This window comes from Alligator mississippiensis, chromosome 5, assembly GCF_030867095.1.
Source record: "Alligator mississippiensis isolate rAllMis1 chromosome 5, rAllMis1, whole genome shotgun sequence".
In the NCBI taxonomy this organism is placed as follows: Eukaryota; Metazoa; Chordata; order Crocodylia; family Alligatoridae; genus Alligator; species Alligator mississippiensis.
The window spans coordinates 95,102,095-95,120,682 of NC_081828.1; the positions used below are offsets into that span (position 1 = coordinate 95,102,095).

Genomic DNA, 18,588 nt, shown 5'->3' on the forward strand with positions numbered 1-18,588 from the left:
TTTCTTTTACATAGGGTTTCATGTGATGATGTATATTTGCTGAGAGACTAATGAAAATATTTGTATTAAAATATACTTTTGTTTCAAGGGGAGGCAAATAATAATGCAGTAACTATATCAGAATAACAACACACATACCACACAAAATCCAAATAAAATCCCTGCATCCTCAGCAGCATTAGATTGTATTATATTAGAAATACAATGGGGGGAAAAGGATAATTAACAGAGAATCAAAATGTTGTGTTACAGAAAAAAGAAGCTGAAAAAGGAGAAGTTAGGAAAAAATACTGAAAATGTTTCAAGTTGAAATGAAAGGAAAAAAGGAAACACGTGTAGCATTAAAATCCTGATATTTAGGCATTAGAAAATGACATTGCAGCGTGTTGCTACCTTTTGATCCGCCATTGAAACCTAGAGAGCTGCAAAAAGCTCTAAATAGTAGCATCACTAAAAGGAAGTGCTTTTTGCCACACAGAAAATTATTTGGTATAAAGCCCCATGCATTTCATCTGCTTTCCTAGCAACACAATTCAATGACACTTTTTAATTCTTTGAAACTTACTGCTTCCATCTTTTCTCTCTTTTTGTAATGCATCAGGAGGGTAGCTGTATAAGCTGAAGAGACTTGTCACCCTCCTAACTCCTACAAACCTTTTGAGTCATTCTGATTCATTTTCCTAATTATGTCTCTCTAACAGACTTATTTCCTTTTTAGCTTTATCGCAATGCACGCAGACCTGTGGTAGGTACACTAAGAAAGAATAAGACAAATAAATTACTCGATAAAGAATATGCAAAATAATATGTGCTTGGCTAATGCCAGCTGAATTTTAATTTAAAATAACTTAAAAAAACCCTCAACAACAGGTAGTAGTATATCATTTAACTAGAATGTGAAACTTTTATATAAATTGTGAAAGAACCCATGTTTGGTGCGTGCTCCTATGAAAGTAATTGATGTAAGGCTGAAACAGAGCTCTTTTCTCTCAAGACACATTACCATTGATAATTAAACTCTTTCAATGGTAAGATCTATTGTTTGTTATGTGGCTGTTAATTTAAAACATGTTCAATTTCTGAATGGATATGACTCTTCTGTTAAGCTCTTAAGGCATAAGTCCCATAAAAACAATGTCTATAAAGCTCAGAAAGAAAAACAAAAAATGGCCATTTTTGACTTGCCTTCTTTGCAACTACAATAGGATTTCAGTTCATAAGTAAGGAACAGCAGACGCAAGTTCAACTAGACACATATGCAACAACAGCTTCAGCAAGTGTTTGGGTAAACTTTTGCTTGGCTTTAAACTAAGGGTTCACGCTCCTGGAAACTGGGCTTTGAATTCTGGATTTGAATGTCCACCCCTCACACAAGTGAACAGGTGACATCACAGTTACAGCAGGAAAGACAAACGGTCCTATGGTTGCTCAAAATTGGGCTTATGCCACACTTCGCCTGCCAGTGAGGACAGCACTGTAGATTTGCTTGAGTTGTCACAAAACCTGAGAAGGTAAAAAATTGAAACGAAATTTCATCATTTGGGGGAAGTGGCAAGGGGGGTGGGGTGGAGGGGAGGAGGAGGAAGGGGGTGGAAATTCCACTAGGGCTAGGGACAGACATTCAAAAACCCTGAGCCTGAATTGATTCAATCTTTGCAGGTTAATCTAATCTGCAAAGAGTGAACCTGTTTGCAAGTGGATAGATGTTCAACACATGCCTACAGTGGCTCAAGCCAGCATCCTGGGGATGCTAGAGCAGCCCTCCCTTCCACAGGGAAGCTGAACTGAGGAGAGGGGGCATAGCCAGGCCCTGGCTGGCCCGCTCCAGATGTCCCCTGACAGCCAGGATTCCCAGTACACAGGGCTGCCTGGCTCCAGAGGGGAACTCTTCCTCATCCTCCTTCTCCCCACTGTAGCAGGGCCAGAAGGGAGGCCCTGTTCAGTGCTGGGGGGGAGTGGGGGGGCTCTTCTCCCTCCTCCTCCCCCACCGTGGTGGGGTGGGGAGGGGGGGCTCTGTGAGGCTTCCTGGCCTAGCCCCAGAGAGGGACTCTTCCCCCTGCTTCTCCCATTGCTGCAGGGTGGGGAGGGGGGGCTCTATAGGACACTGTCCAGCCCCAGAGGGGGACTTTTTTTCCCCAATCCTCCCCCCACCAGGGCAGGGGGAAGCTCTGTTTCATGCTGGGGGGAACTCTTCCCCCTTCTCCTTCTCCCTCCCTCTGTCCCTTCCCTGCAGCCAGGCTCTGGCTTAAAAAGTTACTGCACAGCAAAATTTTTAACTGTGCATGGCTGTGCATGTGTGCAGCTTAGAGGGAACCTTGGTTGGGATGCTGGGGGTGTCTGGTTTATCTTAAACTAGCAAGGAGTCTGGGACAGACATTGCATAAAGTGGTTTGAGCCAAATCAGTTAAGTCTGATAGTAAGTCCAGCAGGTTTATCTCAAACTGGTTTTGGCCATTTTGAAACTGGTTTAAATGCACTGAATGACTGTTCTGTTACAGGTTTAAGCCAGTTTCTGATCACTTAACCTGGTTTATGTGTAATGTTTGTCCTTAACCTAGGAGTGTGTGTATGTGGCTGTGAGCATGGCACAAATGTGGACATTTAAAGATCACTGCAGTAAACTTTTCAAAGGACTTGCACTGAAGTTTGGTGGGTAAAGGTATCAGGTAAAAATATACTTAGCCTGTAGCCTAGGTATACATGTACTTAGCCTGTAGCCTAGTCTGCTCTCTTGTTCAGACTGTCAGGAGTCTTTTGGTGCAAAGGGGTCCTCCAAAGGCATACAGCCAGAGCTGCCACAGAGGACAATCTGTGTGGTGTTATGACTATATCTATCAGGTGGGCTGTTGTTCAGGGTCTAACTTGCACTGATGCTAGAGCAAGGTATCCACCAGATGCTCTGAGTAGCAGAAACTGACTATAACAAATAACAGGGACCAATTACAAGCTTTTCTTCTACATGCCTGGGTGATTTTAAATGGGGCTGCTTAATTGAAGTATACAGATGATGTTTAAAGGGAAAAGTTTGCCATCCTGAGCTGAGTATATGGTTTTTGTCCTGGAATTTTTAAATGTGATTTTGAAGTCTACAAACCATGAACCAGGGTCTCAGGAAAGTGGTCAAGCAATCACAAGGAAGGATCTTGTTTTGATTGCTGTTAAAATCCTATTTCTACTTGGGCCTTGTTCAATGCACAAAAAATAAATCTACGTAGGGTTCACTAGGCAAACAGACCTCAATAAAATGTAAGATTATTTTCTACTATAGGAGAAAATTTGGCAAAGTTCTTGAGGACCTTCTAAGCACAGATCAAATTTTAGAAGATGTGATGCATGCCTTGGAAAACTGAGTGTTTTCCGAAGTACCCTTTTGGCTGTATGTGTGTGTTAATACAGGAAAAAAAAGAACACACCCTAATTCCTTTCTTCTCCTTGTTGCCCACAACCAAACCAGGCAGAGCAGTTCTTAGGTTACACTGAAGATTCAGGTGTATTATGTGTGCCCTTCAGCTTCAGGCTAAGACATCCACATTGAGAACCTTGGAAAATGAAGTTCTACATTTTGCAAGGAAGCAGTTGTTTTCAAGTGTGGGGGACACAGATAAATGAAATAATGTTCAGCAATTTACTAAGACCACTGCTAAAGAATTTTATTTGGGTAATGTTCCCATAGTGGAAGCAGGAATTATTGCAAAGTCAGCTCAACTAAAAGGGAATTTTGCCCAAGCAAACGGTGCAGGATCAAGCCGTCTTAAGGTCCAAGTACACTGTTGCTGCATTTTTTCCAATATAAATTATTACTCAGCCAATGGTACTGTTCAAATTATGGGCAGTATCTTGAAACATTTTCTTTCACCATTTTTATTCACCATTTTGCTAATGTTTCGTCTTTTTCATAAGGCAGATCACATTAATTTGACCATGCAGTGTTTTTCAATTTCTTTTTCTTGAAGTATTACTTATAGCATATTATGCATGCAAAGAGGTATGCATCTACCAATTGCAGGTTAGTAGATATAGACTGCAGGTGGAAATTCAATTTTGTCTCACAAATTCTTATAAGCCAAACTGAAGAAAATCTGTTTCTCTCGTGTCACACCTTTTCAACTGAAGGTACTTCCATATTGCTTCTACGATTTCATAAAATGAAGTTGTAACAATGCTGGTAAGAGTCATTCTGTACTAGCTAAGATACAATAAGTAGAAAATAAGGAGGCAGATTTTTTCTGATTTTTTCGGGCTAATGCCATCCTCTGCCTCTAATTAGCGAACTGCATTGATCAAATTTAAGGTATTTTATTTTCCCCATAACTGCCAATTAATGTTTTAGCGCGAACAATAGATTTTTGGCAACTGTATTAATATAAAAATGTTTGCAACATTATCATGAAGTTAGGTATATGATAGCAACACTTAAAGCAGAAAATATGAATAATAAAAAATAGCATCCTGTTAAATATGTATTTTAATATGTATGCACTAACATGCTTGCTTATGGGTTAACTATGTTATATGAGTCTATCTCAAACAAAGGCTAATTTCCCAATAGAGTAGAATGCATTTCAGAGGAATGAATGACAAATCAACTTCAATTTACTGAAAAGAAATAATGCTAAATCTACCAGTCAGCAAATTGTAGTCAATTTATTCTATAGTGTATTTAGGATTTTCTGGTGGCACACACATATTATCTATTAAAAGCAAATATCCACAAGAAATGTTGCACTTTAAAAACTTAAAGCTTAACTGAAAGAGAAGAAAGTATAAATAATTAGTTCAAGTTTCAAACTCCACATTAAGATAGTCTGGGTTACAATATTCCATGAATTGTGAATATATGTCATCTTTGATAAAAAATAAAACAAAAAAGCAACCACCTCCTCCCACCAATTATACAACCAAGAATTTCCAAAAGCTGGTTCAGGACAAAATATAGCCTCGGCTGTTCCAATTTTCAGCTTCTTAAATTTTCCCGCTGGGTTTTCCTTAACTGATTAATTCTGTCTATATCTTGAATCTTCTAGTTCATGATGTCTGCAATTGTAGACTTCTCAAGTTCCTGAATCTGAGAGCTGTTCTCAGCCCCACATCTTGATTGCTTTATTCGCTCTCTGTATTTTAATAATGGGAACATTCAGCTGGTGAATGAGTGGCTAGATTGATAGCTTTTTTAGGTTTCTTTCTCACCTTCTACTATTTTCCTCTGCCTTTGATTGCATAGAAAAGATGCACAGTCCTGTATAATATATGCTTCAATGAACTAAGCAGTTAAACTGAAAGATGATGATCTAAAACCTATATTATGTTAGGTTCACAAAACAACATAAAAATATAGCATCGCAAATATAGTCTGCTTCTAGAGCTGAATTTTCTCCAAACCAGTGTTTTGAAGCGGCAGTTAAACTGACAGATGAACCTTCTACTCATGTACTCTGTGCTGTGTATCCATCTATATCATGGATCTGAGATGCCTAGTGGGCTCTTTGTGCAGATAATGGGGTTGCATCCTCACCTGACTGGAAGTTAAGTATTTCTGTCTACAAGTAGAGAATGTGGCCAAAGATCTTGTGTCTCAGAATGCTGGAGGCAATTACTTTGTTTCTTTTGTTAGATATGTTAAAGTTTGTGAGTTCTGGCCAGCACTAGGCAACATGATTTTGCAGTGGTACAGCATTTTGTTCCCTCTGTAATGAAAAGATAAGAGAGACTTTACCTGATTGTAATGCATAAACATATGTCTCTCTCTACATTCTGGTTTCCTTAATACAAAAGGTCAGACAGCTTTTATGCAATTTTAATTAACCTTCTGAATTTGTTTCTTCATTTGGAAGAAAGACTTCTTTTTTTAAGAGCCACATGAACAGAACAGCTCATTTTCTGAATAGCAGCCATACTGAAATCTTAAACTATAACAACATTTTCCTTCTATGAGCTTTAGCATTTTCCCACACAGGATGTGCAACAGATTTCTGATGCCCTCTGGACACACAGATATTGTCTCTCAGAGTATTGACTTGACTATTCCACTATTACTGCTTACAGCAACAAAGGTAAGAAAATGAGAAAAGGCACTCTGAAGCCTAAAACCTTGTCCAACAACCCTCACAACTACACAGTTGGTCCAATAACAGATATCACCAAAAAATATCCTTGCCTCTCATACATTTCCTGGACCACTGTGGCTACAATAACACCCCAGTCCTACTATACTGGTAGAGTGATTTCTTGTTAAAACATGAGTGAATAAGAGGTGAAGCTACTACAGTTTGTGGGCTGTTTCTCCAAAACATTATTGTGGCTGAAAAATGGTGTCAAGTTTCTGAATGTCACAAATCCTAAGTTTTATGACACTGCTCTAGATGGAGAGACTCAGTGTCTCCAACTTCATTCAAGCATACATTCCCAGTGAAGTCAAATGGAACAAGTCATAAATGCCTATTTGCATGAATAAAGGCTCTGGGAATGGAAACTAAGCAAAATCTTATTTTAGCCTGAAGTGTATCAAGGTTTTTAAATAGCCACTACTTTCAACCTCCAATTAGTTAGATTAGTGTTTTGCAGGCACAGAGGACTGTGCACAGTTTTGGCAATCTCAGGTTGCTTAACTCAGGGATACGCGAGACATGGGCAGGGGGTACGTGGGTGCCGCATTTTGAGTTTGGCCCACCCGGCTTTGCCTGTTTGGCCCAGAAGTTCTGGCCGCTGCCCCTCCTGCCACATGCGGTACGCCAGGGCTTTCACTCCCCGGCATCAGCGCCGGGGGACAGAAGGAGGTGCCCTGAGCAGGCTGCTTTGCCCTGGGCCATGAGAAAGAAGTGGGACTCAGCTCGTGGTGGCAAAACCCAAAGTGTCATGGTGGAACTTCCAGTTTTGCTTTTGCTGTGTTGATTGGCAGGTGGTATGTAAGGTACCAACGGTTGAGAACCACTGGCTTAATCTATTTTCTACATAGCCTACTCCTTGCTTATAACAGAGCCCACATAAAGCTTGAACTCGGAGAGTTAATAGATTTGACTTCACCTTCAAATGCATAAGTATGGGCCCATCTGACACAAAATCTTTTTTTTTCTCTTCAATGTGTTGTTGCTGGCACAATAAATGTCCATTATTTTTGGCTCTATATATGCTAGCACACCTTTGTGCTAGTTAAGGGTCTGGGCTGTCTGACAAAACAGCTGCACATTGTTACATTAAAACTCTTTTTTTCTTCAGATGCTTCTCTTGCATAATCAGGAAATGCTTTTGATCTAAACAATATTAAGTTTTTCTCCTCCATGCATGCTAGGTTATTACTGTTTTACATACATTTCTGTATCCTCTCTTAAATCAAGATAAACTTTTTGCCACTGCAGTTCTTGGTGTTTGAGGCACAGTCAATGAAACTCTGAAGTTGTTAATGTTTCAGTCCCACTGGCAGCTATGAAGTGCCACATCCATTGAAGACCATGCAAATGCATAACTGTAGTTTGAGCTCCACGATTCTGAAGTAATGTCTGCGCACTACTTTGCTAGTCCCATGGTTTCAAAGTCACTTCCCTACCATTAGCTTTGCTACTTCACAATGCTTCATGCATTAAAACCAAAAAGCCCCAAAAAACCAAAAAATACCCAGCTTGTAAAGGAATTTCACAAATAACATTTGAGTTTTGCTCATGTCCAATAAATCCTGTTCCTAACGGAGATGGGAGTAATCTTTGGAGGCTTAAGAATGAAGACTTTCTTTGTATTGATCCATCATTGTAATTCCATTTTCCAGGTTAGGACTTTCCATTTCTAGAGGCTTCTGGCAACAATGAATCCAGCAGGTCTCCATGTTTTTTTCCCCTGAAACTAATATTCTTCACAAATTTCTTCTCAGTAGGAAAAAAGAAAAAGAAAAAATGAAAAAACCCCAAACAAACGCCTTTTAGGCTTCTCAGCCATCCTCTTATTTACAGAACTGGTTGGATCTGGTCACAGTTCAAGGCTTCTTTTGCCCAAGCTATTTCATTTCAGTTTGCTGACTTGCCAAACTGTGACAGTGTCTCCAGTACCTCTGTTAGTACTACTATTACGTCCTGTACAGCACACCGGTACTTAGAATATATTCCCTTAGTTGAATATTTCCAACAGAAAACACACACATACATGCTAAACCTCAGCATGCAGAATAACTTCCCTAAACCACCATTTTAGACTTGATATTACTTTCATGGGCATCATTTTATTATGAGTTCATATATGCTCCTAAATTAAAATCAACTTCTAACTTACACCAATTTCCTAGATCTATTTCTCTTAGGTTTAGGAATTTTTGGTAGCATATGTGTTTAGTAAATAAAAACTAATATGCAGAAGGATTGCTCCACCTTGCACTTTTAATTAATAGAAAAATGAAGTAAAAAGTATGGGTTGCAGTTCTAGGTAGTTTTCCTGGGAATGCTTCATGTACTACATAGATATTAAAATTCCCCAATGGTATGTCACAGGTCCTAAGTACCACTTAAAACCTACTTACAGGACTTAAGAGGCACATTTCCTCATAACTGGTCCTTTTCACAAAGTGAATCTCACCTTACACACATAGGATACCTCTCAAAGGCTTTCAGACCAGTAGAAATCTTGTAAGTGTAACTCTTTAAGTTAGCAAATCCATCCAAAATTTGCTGCACATTGTAATATAATATAATAGCCATACCCATGATAAAAGTTACTTTTCTCTTAAATCCAAGACAGACTCCATAGGCATTGCTATCTATTGTGGCTGGAGGGTGCAGACTGCAAACAAACTTGTAAAACTTCCACAATACCTCCATCTCTTTTCTTTTCAAATCCCTCACTTAAAAGTACAGTTCCTCATAGCATTAAAAAATAACCCAGAAAAAAACCCACATATCAGCTACAGCCATGTTGATTAACCCAGTTTCTCTCTCCCCACAAAAAAAATTCCCAAGAAAACAGAATACAGAGTACATTGCATTGAACTAAAGGCACCTTTTGGCATGGGTGGTTGGTGCCTCCTGAGTCTGGGGGAGGCACCCGTAGAAGCCACCTGCAGCATCGGTGGTGGGGACAGAGCTGGGGACCATCTGTGATGCCGCCAGTGGCATCAGTGGTGGGGTAAAAGCTGGCATGCTCCCACAGAAGCCACCAGTGGTATTGGCAGCCCTGTCGGGGGGGACACATCAAGCACCTACAGATGCTGCCAGAGGTGTCGGTAGCAAGGACGGCCCTGTCGGGGGTCCATGTGCCCACCTGGGTCTCCCCTACCAGTCACCTATGCCTTCTGGTCACTGAGTGAACTGTATGAAAGAAGAATATTCCTTCTCCTGTGATTGAGAGCTCCCCACTCCCTCTCCACTTTGCACATGACAAAAAATGTGGTCTCTGTAGGTAGTAAAATAACAATTTTATTGAAATATAATGTATGATTTGGTGATATACTTCAGAACGGTATTTTACTCAACTTGGGCACTTTAGATGAAGGCTTTTTTTTTTTTTTTGATTTAATGTTACTCTACTAGTAAATGTAATCATTGTATTTTCATTCCAGGGCCAGATCCTATTGTGTGCACAGCTTTAATATATTAACAGAAGCTCTCTGCATATACAGCTTGGAAGGCACTGGGGAGGATGCAAAGACAGCCAACCTGGACATACTCTTCAGAGTACAGACTCTGTGCACATGTGTGCGAAAATACCCCTGACACCAAGGGGATTCATGTGAACACTGAAGTAGCTTAACTCCTAGAAAGCAAAGGTATTTGCTGAAATCCTCAGTAATAATTTTGATATATTCAAGACAACCATTTTAGTAAAAATAAATACTGAGTAGGCAGTCTCTTAAAGAACATGTTTTAAGAGTAACACTGTGGAAATAACCAGTCTGTAGCACAAGTATAAATTCTTGTAATGATGCTTCTGGATGGCTTAGTCAAGCACTGCATTGTGCTTTCTTTCAATAATAGGAAGATTTATGAAAAGCACACATGCATCAATTTTCAAATCTCTTTATCTCCTAGAGGACACCTTTCTATTTCCGTATTTCTGAACAGCATTTGAGTAAATAAAAATTAATTGGCCTGGTCCCACATCAGTGAAGTTAAATGCGAGTAGGATTGACTCAGTTGTCTACAACTAAACAGATGCAGCTAATAGATAATAAGTTTGCAGGCATTCCCTGGCACACTATAGGCATTATTTTTCCTCAACAATGGCAGCTAAGATTTACACGGGATTTATTTCCCTGTGTTTCAAGGGCATGATTCAAAGGCATGATTGTGATTTTTATAATGAAAACTTACACCTTAATATGGAGCAAAATATGAAAGACATTTCAGATACAGCCAATTCTGGCTCATGTCATCCTTCCCTACAAGGGGAGGGACGCCAAATACAAATGTAGAAGTCACATAAATTAAAATTTCTGAGGGGATAACACCATAAACCATAAAGTACCAACCTTTCATGTAGATGGAAAGGACAGCATGGGATATGGGCGCTTCATTGGATATTTTCCACTTACATGGTGAAATCTGAGATACCCTCAGATGTGCTTGTTTTCTTGTGGATCTTTGGACACCTATGTGTGTGTGGTGGGGTGGGTGGCAAGCCTGGTTGTTTGAAACACAAGTTCCTATCTTCTGAAAGGGCTTCTTTACAAAGAAAGTAATACACAGAGTTTCTGTGATGAGGCTGTACCTGGCCCATTTGCTCACTTCCTTGCTGGGTGCCTGGAGCTATAGGACCCACATAAAATATTATCTTTGGATTTGGAGGAACAGAGAGATAATGTGCATGTATTTCTCCTCCCTGTTTTGGCAAAACGTTAAACTGCAGTGAGCAATTCAACACCCTTTCTTCAACAGATCTTGTTTCAGATCCAGAGGAGCTACTCAGGTTGACAACTGGAGGTTGAATTGGCCCCTTTCTGGATAGGTTAAAAAAATTATAACCCCTCTAGTCCAGAGCATAAGAAAAGAGATTGTTGTTAATAACCATGGTCGTTAAGAACCATGGAGCTCCTTTTAGGAAATTGTTTTTAAGACTTCAGGGTCAAATTCAGACCTATATATACCACTTCAATTACTTCCAATAAATGTTAACCGTATGTTTCCCAGGGCAGAATTTGATGCAAAGAGTTAAATTCTGACCTTACTTATTTTGGTGTTAATCGGGATTTTCCATCTATGCAAATAAAACTGGAGTTACACTGGTCAAAGCCACTTCAAGGTAAGAATCAAAGCTATTATTGATGGCATAATTCTGTATTATTTTAAACCAATAACTATGATCTATGACTAGGCAAAAAGGAAACCTAAGTAAGTTTATGAAATAAAAAACAGGAGCTGTCTGTTTAAATGAAAATATATATTCCTATTGCTTTGAGGTGATTTTTTATTCACTATCCAGTTCACTACAGTATTTTCATGCTTAATTTATTTTGTATGAAAGATATTTATTCCCTGCTTGTTTCCTCTCCATATCCCTCCCATACCAATGTTATAAAATTGGATGTCTTGGTCAGGCATACATAGTTCTACTGTCACAACATTAATGGATTAATAGAGATGTGGAGGTAAGGATAATGTTCTTTTTTAATTTCCCTGAAAATATTAGGTCCATCAGCCAGAACTCCAGGCTGTCTGATTTACCTCTGTGGTTCTCAATTAAGCTGCAGCAGCTGCATCACAATCTGCCATTGCAGATCACATCAAATCATGACAAAGCAAAAAAAATGCAGTCCAAACAGCATAAAGTAATGCTTGATTTTTAGAATGGATCTGTTACACTTCAGAACTGGATAGCAGCTGTTTAATCAGCAAGGACTGTACCAGTAATATCAAAGACGTAAAAAGGATTTTAAATTGTTTTTCCCCAAACTGTAGCTAAACAAAGACTGCTTTCCCCCTCCTTATTTTATTTGTGGAATACCATATAGATACATATATATTTGGAATTGAAGTTCTGTTTTAATTTCTTAGTCAGGTAAAGTTTATTATAGCTGTAACTGCAAAGCGCCTCAGCAATGCACAATCCTCAAAAGAGCTGTTTCTTATATATATTCTTGGTTTTATCTAATAATTGTACTGGGGAAAAAAATTCCAGCCCAGACCCCTTTGTGCTTATCTCTGCAGAGTCCACACAGCCACACATGAGTTCCATTGTAACATATGCAACTCCAACAAGATTGTTACCTAATTTTCACTGTCATGTTGAAGCGGCTACACTTGTCTGACCTCTGGAAACCAACAGGGCTGCACTGCTGTACCTGAATATATAATTATGCCTGCAAAGTCTTTACTTGTGGTGATAATGTGCAAGAATGAAAGAATATTGAGGTAGACTCTCAGAGCCCAGGTAGCATTTGCAGGCCTTTCAGAAGGAAGAAAAATGTCTTTTTACGTGTAAACTGAGCGTATTTGATGCAGACACAAGAAAACTTGGAAATGGAGACACAAGAAAACTTGGAATCCCACAATGCCATTTTTACAGTCACACTGAAGGAAAAGAATTTTGCATTAATCTTATTGTATTATTATTGGTAAATTTTAATGCAAACAAACCCGAGTGGTTTGAAGCTGTTGGTCTTCACACTAAAAATGACACAATAGAGAGTAATCTGACTGAGTGATGATAAATTTAGAATATAAACAATGCTATAAAAGACACTTCAATTGATATAAAACACATATCTTTTAAAACAAAATATCTGGAACTTTACATTTTTTATTTTTTTTTACAATTTTGGATTCAGTTTTACCGCTGAAATAAAATACCCTATTCTATGAAAAAATATTTCAAATTCATTATGGTTTTATCTGTAAATGAATAAGTAAAACTAGAAGCTGTTACTTGTGTGTGGTACAACAGAATTATAACAAAGGGTTTTATTTAAAGGGCTTAATACTTGTTTGACACAAGAACAAATCACAAATTTGTGTGAACTTAGCATTTTCTGAATGCTGTAATAGTGGCCCAAAAGAGAGGAAAAAACATTAAATATTTGCAGGTTAGATCACTTATCTCAAACTTTCAGCATAAAGTATGCAATTTTGTAAACAGAAAAATCAGACTTCATAACCTTAGAAACCTGCATATTTGACTTGTGATTATTTCTAAAAAGATCTTTTCCTAACACTTTACTCTTTTCCTAACACAGATTTACTAACATTTTTAGTCTTTTTATCAAAATCACATGAATACATCAATTGTTTGCTTATTTTTCATAAGAAAAAGAAAGAAAGGGGCAAGAGTGCGTGGAAGAATATATGCAAAAACAGAAAGCACAAGCTGAGATATAGTATGGTATATAGCACAATACTTCATAGAAATCTAATGTATAACAAACCAGAAGAGGCATGGTTTTGAAAACTGACTGTAAAGGAAAAAAGTGTGTAGAATCTGCAGATCAAGACTAGATAGATTTCACCTCTGTTTTTAATTCAGATTATGTCGTTGCCAATTAAATCAACAAACTAACATTTTTGTAAATGTTAGGCTAGAGTTGTGGCTAAAATGAGCCATAGGATAAACACAAATGTTTATGGAGAATCTGCTTAACACAAGATAAGGATCATTCAATTAGCTAAAGCCTCTAGTCTAGATCAGTGGTGACCAGCTGTATTTGTGGCTACAGCCCTAAGAGCCATGCCAGTTTTAATTGCCACAGCTCCCAGAATCATGGCAAGTAACACTGCTGCCACTTGTCCCACAGGGCTAGATGAGGTAGGCACCAATGGGCTGCCAACCTGTGATTCTATCTTCAAATTAATCAAGACACCCAAAACAGAACATACACATTTTTCTTTTTGGGCCTTTTCCTATTTGGGATAAAACCATATTCACCCTGCCATATAGACATTGGCTATATGTTTGGAAATTCCATTGTCACATGAAGAGATACTACTTTGAGATGTGTTTGTAACTGCCAACAGCATCTCGTATGGCCAATGGATGAAGAGCACAAGGAAAACAGGTATAGGCAGAACATGAGACACTTTATGCTAGCAAATTATAGTATTTGGAGAACAACTTTATTTGGTTAACTTAGTGTGGTTATTTTGTAATTACATTGCCATTAGGCCCAGTTTCATTAATTATTTTTCAGTAGTAAAATGGCATATTTATTATCCTGCCATCATGCTAACAAGGATGCTTATAGAATGTTAGGGCATGTGTAGATCAAACAGGGGCCCTAAATTGAAGCATTGGGTGTTTATAAAGACACCACTTCAATTTAGGTCTCTTTAAACCCCTGTGTCATGCACACACACAGTAGCAGGGAGGGGAAGGTGAGCTGCAAAACGGTCCGTGGACTGTGGGGGAGGGGTGGGGGGCTGGTGCTTCCCTCTGCAGCAGCGGTGGGCCCCCCCCCCCCAAGGTGGCACCCACCTGCAGTCACCCAGTTCAGGTGGTCCCGGGGGGCACTGCAGCAACAGAGGGAAGCACAGCTCCAGCAGGCAGGCTCCAAGGGGAAAAAAAAAAAAAAAGACCAGGCTCGCCACTTTTCTTGGGTGGAGCCTGCCTTCCCAGGCTGCTGCCAGGCTGCCTGCACGGGCTTCCTGCAGAGCCCCTGAGCTACACAGAGCCCGGTGCTTTGCTCCGCGGCTGTAGGGAGGAGGAGTTTTAGTTTGCTGTGCCCCAAGTCATTTAAGGCGCATTATACTGCCAAATTTGCTACAGTGGCTGGAATTACTGCATAATACGCCACTGATGTGTGCAAACACCAACACCATTAAAGTAATGCAAAAGCATTTAACCTACTTTAAAGTGTCATGCACACATGCCGCTTGTTTCATCTACACACGGCCTTAGATGTTAAGGTAGAAGGAACCATTATGATTATCTGAGCTGATCTACAAAACAAGACAGAAAATGCCTTGTCCTAAAGTCTCTGTGATAAACTAGTAACATCTGTTTGAACTGTAGCATATTGTGCAGATACATATCCAGTCCTGACTTGAAGATCATGCACAATGAAGAATCTATCAGCCCCTAAGAAAAATGTGCTAAAGGGGAAGATTTTGCAGTGAACTCTGATTGTTCTCTGCACACTTTCTGACCCCATTGAACATATGACTCAGTGCAGATTATAAGTGTCATACATTTCATTCTGTAATAATTTCATCCACTGGTAACATAAGGAACATTCTGGCCACATGCTACACCTGTTTGTATAAGCAAGTTAGTCATAACTCCAGGTGACATCAATACAGTATCATGAATTTCAGCCCACCACCGAAAAAAATCAACGCAAGTATGGATCTGTAATCATGATCCCAAATGTAATAATCTCCCTAAAAGTCCCAGCATGTAGAATAGCTATTTTAAGGCTGGTGAAACATTTCCATTCTGAAGGGTCATTTACAAAAGTTTTTGTTTTTAAAAAAATTTCAGAGGTGGCTTTCTTATTTTAAAGTTCCATTAAAAAGAAAAATAGTTTTGATGCATTAATATAGTGAAACAGCAGACTATTATCTCAACAGTCCTGTGACTGCTTTAATTTGGTTATGCATTTAGTTCTAAAAAATGAATAAATAGTTGTCTATGAAGAGTAGGTAGAGGTGTAAAGCTGACAAGGCGATCTGAAGGGAAAAACACCTGGTGACAGGGAAGAATTGATGGCCAGACATTGTTAAAAGATTGCCAACCCCTGGTCTACCATGTAGTCACACAAGTTGGTATTTCTTTTCTAAACATTTTTAAAATTCCATTTAAAAAAGCCAAGCAACCCTTGCTCCCTTTCTCCCTAAAAAAGTCTCACACTCAACCCTATATTAAGAGAATGCTGAGGGTCTGGTCCAAGCCACTGCATATCCTCAGAGTATGCCTCTTGTGCACACCAAACCTGGAAATGTGGTGAAGTTGCTGCAGGGGTGGGTCCCCCTCCAGCTACTCGCAAGCATACCAGAAACAAGGGGCTTGAGAACAATTATGGAGAGACTCCCTATGTGTAGCTCTACCTCTGAATTTCCAGGTTTGTGTGAGTGGGGACAAGTAGGAAGGGCATGCTTTGGAGTACATACCCCCAGCAGCAGTGAAGATGCAGTACAGACCTACCCCAAGCATATAGCACTGTGCATCACCTGTCTACCCACTTTTTATTCTGCTTTTAAGCTCCTTAACATATGATAAATGTTATGTCTGGCTATTCCTCAAGTTAAGCCATCAGAAGTTAGGAACTGACCTGATTGATCAATTTAAGGCTGCCATCTTCTCCCTTATTCAGCCCACATGGAAACAAATATTTTTAATTATATAACTATACATACTTCTGTTGAATGGGGGATATAAGTCCATGGGGAAAATGTAGGAAGAGTAACCAGACTTCATAAGATCCAATATAGTGCCATGACTACAAACCCCTCCCTCCTCTCCTTGTAGCCCCTACCACATTTGTTATACAACCAGTTCCCCGGCTCATTCATAGTGGGTGAGATTTTCAAGTAGGCCTGAAGCCATGCTAAATTTTAAGTCTCAGTTCTAGTCATCTTGTCTCCATGTTAGACAGATGGGAACCTGGGTCAGATATTCGAGGGACTGAGCATTAACTAGTCTCATGGACTGCAATGGGTCAACACTTCGGAAAAAAGACCAAGCAATTGAGCTCTGTGCCACATTATCACAGCTTCATTCAGAGTCAGAAGACCCTGCCCACAGAAGTAATTGTGAAGATAAATCTACTAACAGTTGCAAAGCTTTCAGATACTACAGTGATAAGTGCCAGAGAAAAAGTATGAACATTATAAAAGAAATTCCTCTTCAGGGCAAGGTTTGAAAAGAATGTGGTGTTGAAAACATAAGGCTGTGTGCCCTGAAGAGCATAAACAACAGTATTAAACAGCTGTCTCATTCATTGATTGCTGCCCAGCTGCTCAGCAGTTGGTGCAGAGACCCTGTGCTATACACTGGAACCTAAGGATTCTTTTACCATAGATATTATGTCTGAATATAAACATGACCCCACAAAACATAATGGGTGCATCCACACATGAAATGAGTGTGCCTGAATAAACTGTAGCACAGACCACGCCAGAGTTTATTGCTCCCAGGCACAGTATTGACAGGTGAGACCAGGACTTCAGCTTGGTGAGCTGTTGAGGCACAGCCCCAGCCAGCAGTGAGTCTGAGGGGTCAGCTTGCCAGGCCGGAGCTGCTCCACCCCAGCTCAACATGCTACAGAGGGGCTGGCTGGGGTGCAAAGGTGCTACAGTGTAGGGCTAGTTGGCAGGCAGCCCCTGCGTTGAAGCACTTGTGCCCCAGCCAGCCTTGGTCACCGTCATTCCGTTTATACATGCATTGCAGTAGAGTAAATAACTCTGCCATAGGATAGTTCTTGTGTTGGGTAGTACTATCCTGAGGCATAGTTAAGTAGTTTACTCAGGCCTAGGAGTGTCACACTTGTAGACAGTGATGCTTTACTGCAGAGCTAATTAGGCAGTAAAGTGCTAGTGTAGATGCCCCCACTGGACCGTAATGCTGGCTGCTTTTATTAAAGAGTAACTCTATTAACTAACTACTACTCTTCAGGCCTATGTGACAATTACAAAAAATTAAATTAAGCAAAAAAAGTTTGTTGCATTTCTCTGAATCACTTCCATGGATTTCATCTTACCCTCTTAGCATAGTCTAGACACCCACAGCTGCAACAGAAGCTTGGGCTGTGCAAGGAACATGACAGTGATCCTTAAAAAAAATCCTAAAGAAGTTATGCTGCCTTATTCTAAAAAGTCATTATTTACAGATATTTTTAATTCTGCTTCAATATTTCTGTCTGATTTGGGAAAAGACAAAATCTTTTCTGTCTGATCAATGCAGAAAAAAAAAGCCACAGAAATGTGGTCAGTATTACAGTTCCTTATGCAAGCATACTCTACATATGTTTTAAGGTATTTTGGCTATAGCATATTCTGGTTTCTTAGTGCACTAAATACCACTGGTAATTTCTTATGTACTTCTAGGTTCCAAAATATAGCTGAATTTTATATACTTGAGAGGATACACTGAAAATAGGGCTTGTATACTAATGGATTTCATGGATGATCATTCATTATTATATTCCGGATAAATCACTGATCCTGACAGCTCTGTCTGTTATATTGAAGCTTAATTTCGTATCTGTACATCTAGAGAGTGAGAGTATATTCATGTTATATGTGTATCTATATATGTGCTAGAAAGACAGAGAACACATTTCCTCTTGGTTTGCTTCACTTCCAAAAATATAACTGTCCCATTAGTTCCATGAAGAAGATGCACTGCAGTCCCTTCTGTGACACACAGACAAAGGCTGAGCAGTTGAAACATGGTAGTTTTCAGAGAACAATCAGATCTTTAAAATATGTTTAAAAGATTAAGGAAGACATTATCTCCTTCCCTCCCCAACCGGGGGGAAAAATTAAAACTTCTGTATGTATTGACCCATTGCTAGGATTTTCCTACCCAAGGCAGCACATTTTTGGTACCTTTTAAGTTATATTGATAAAAGCTAAAATTTGAATTGAGCATTTTTTAAACTTAGAAACACCATATAACTTTCCTAAGATAACAACACTATTTGGAGAATTAACACTGAAAGAAAAAAAAACCAAAACAGACTTTCTAAAA

General features: G+C 39.3%; 1 protein-coding gene across 7 annotated transcripts in view; it reads right to left on the reverse strand.

The window, feature by feature from the left end:
- Positions 1-18,588, reverse strand: part of CTNND2 (catenin delta 2) — a 1,263,346-nt gene that overhangs the window by 430,942 nt on the left and 813,816 nt on the right. The gene's annotated exons all lie outside the window — the stretch shown is intronic.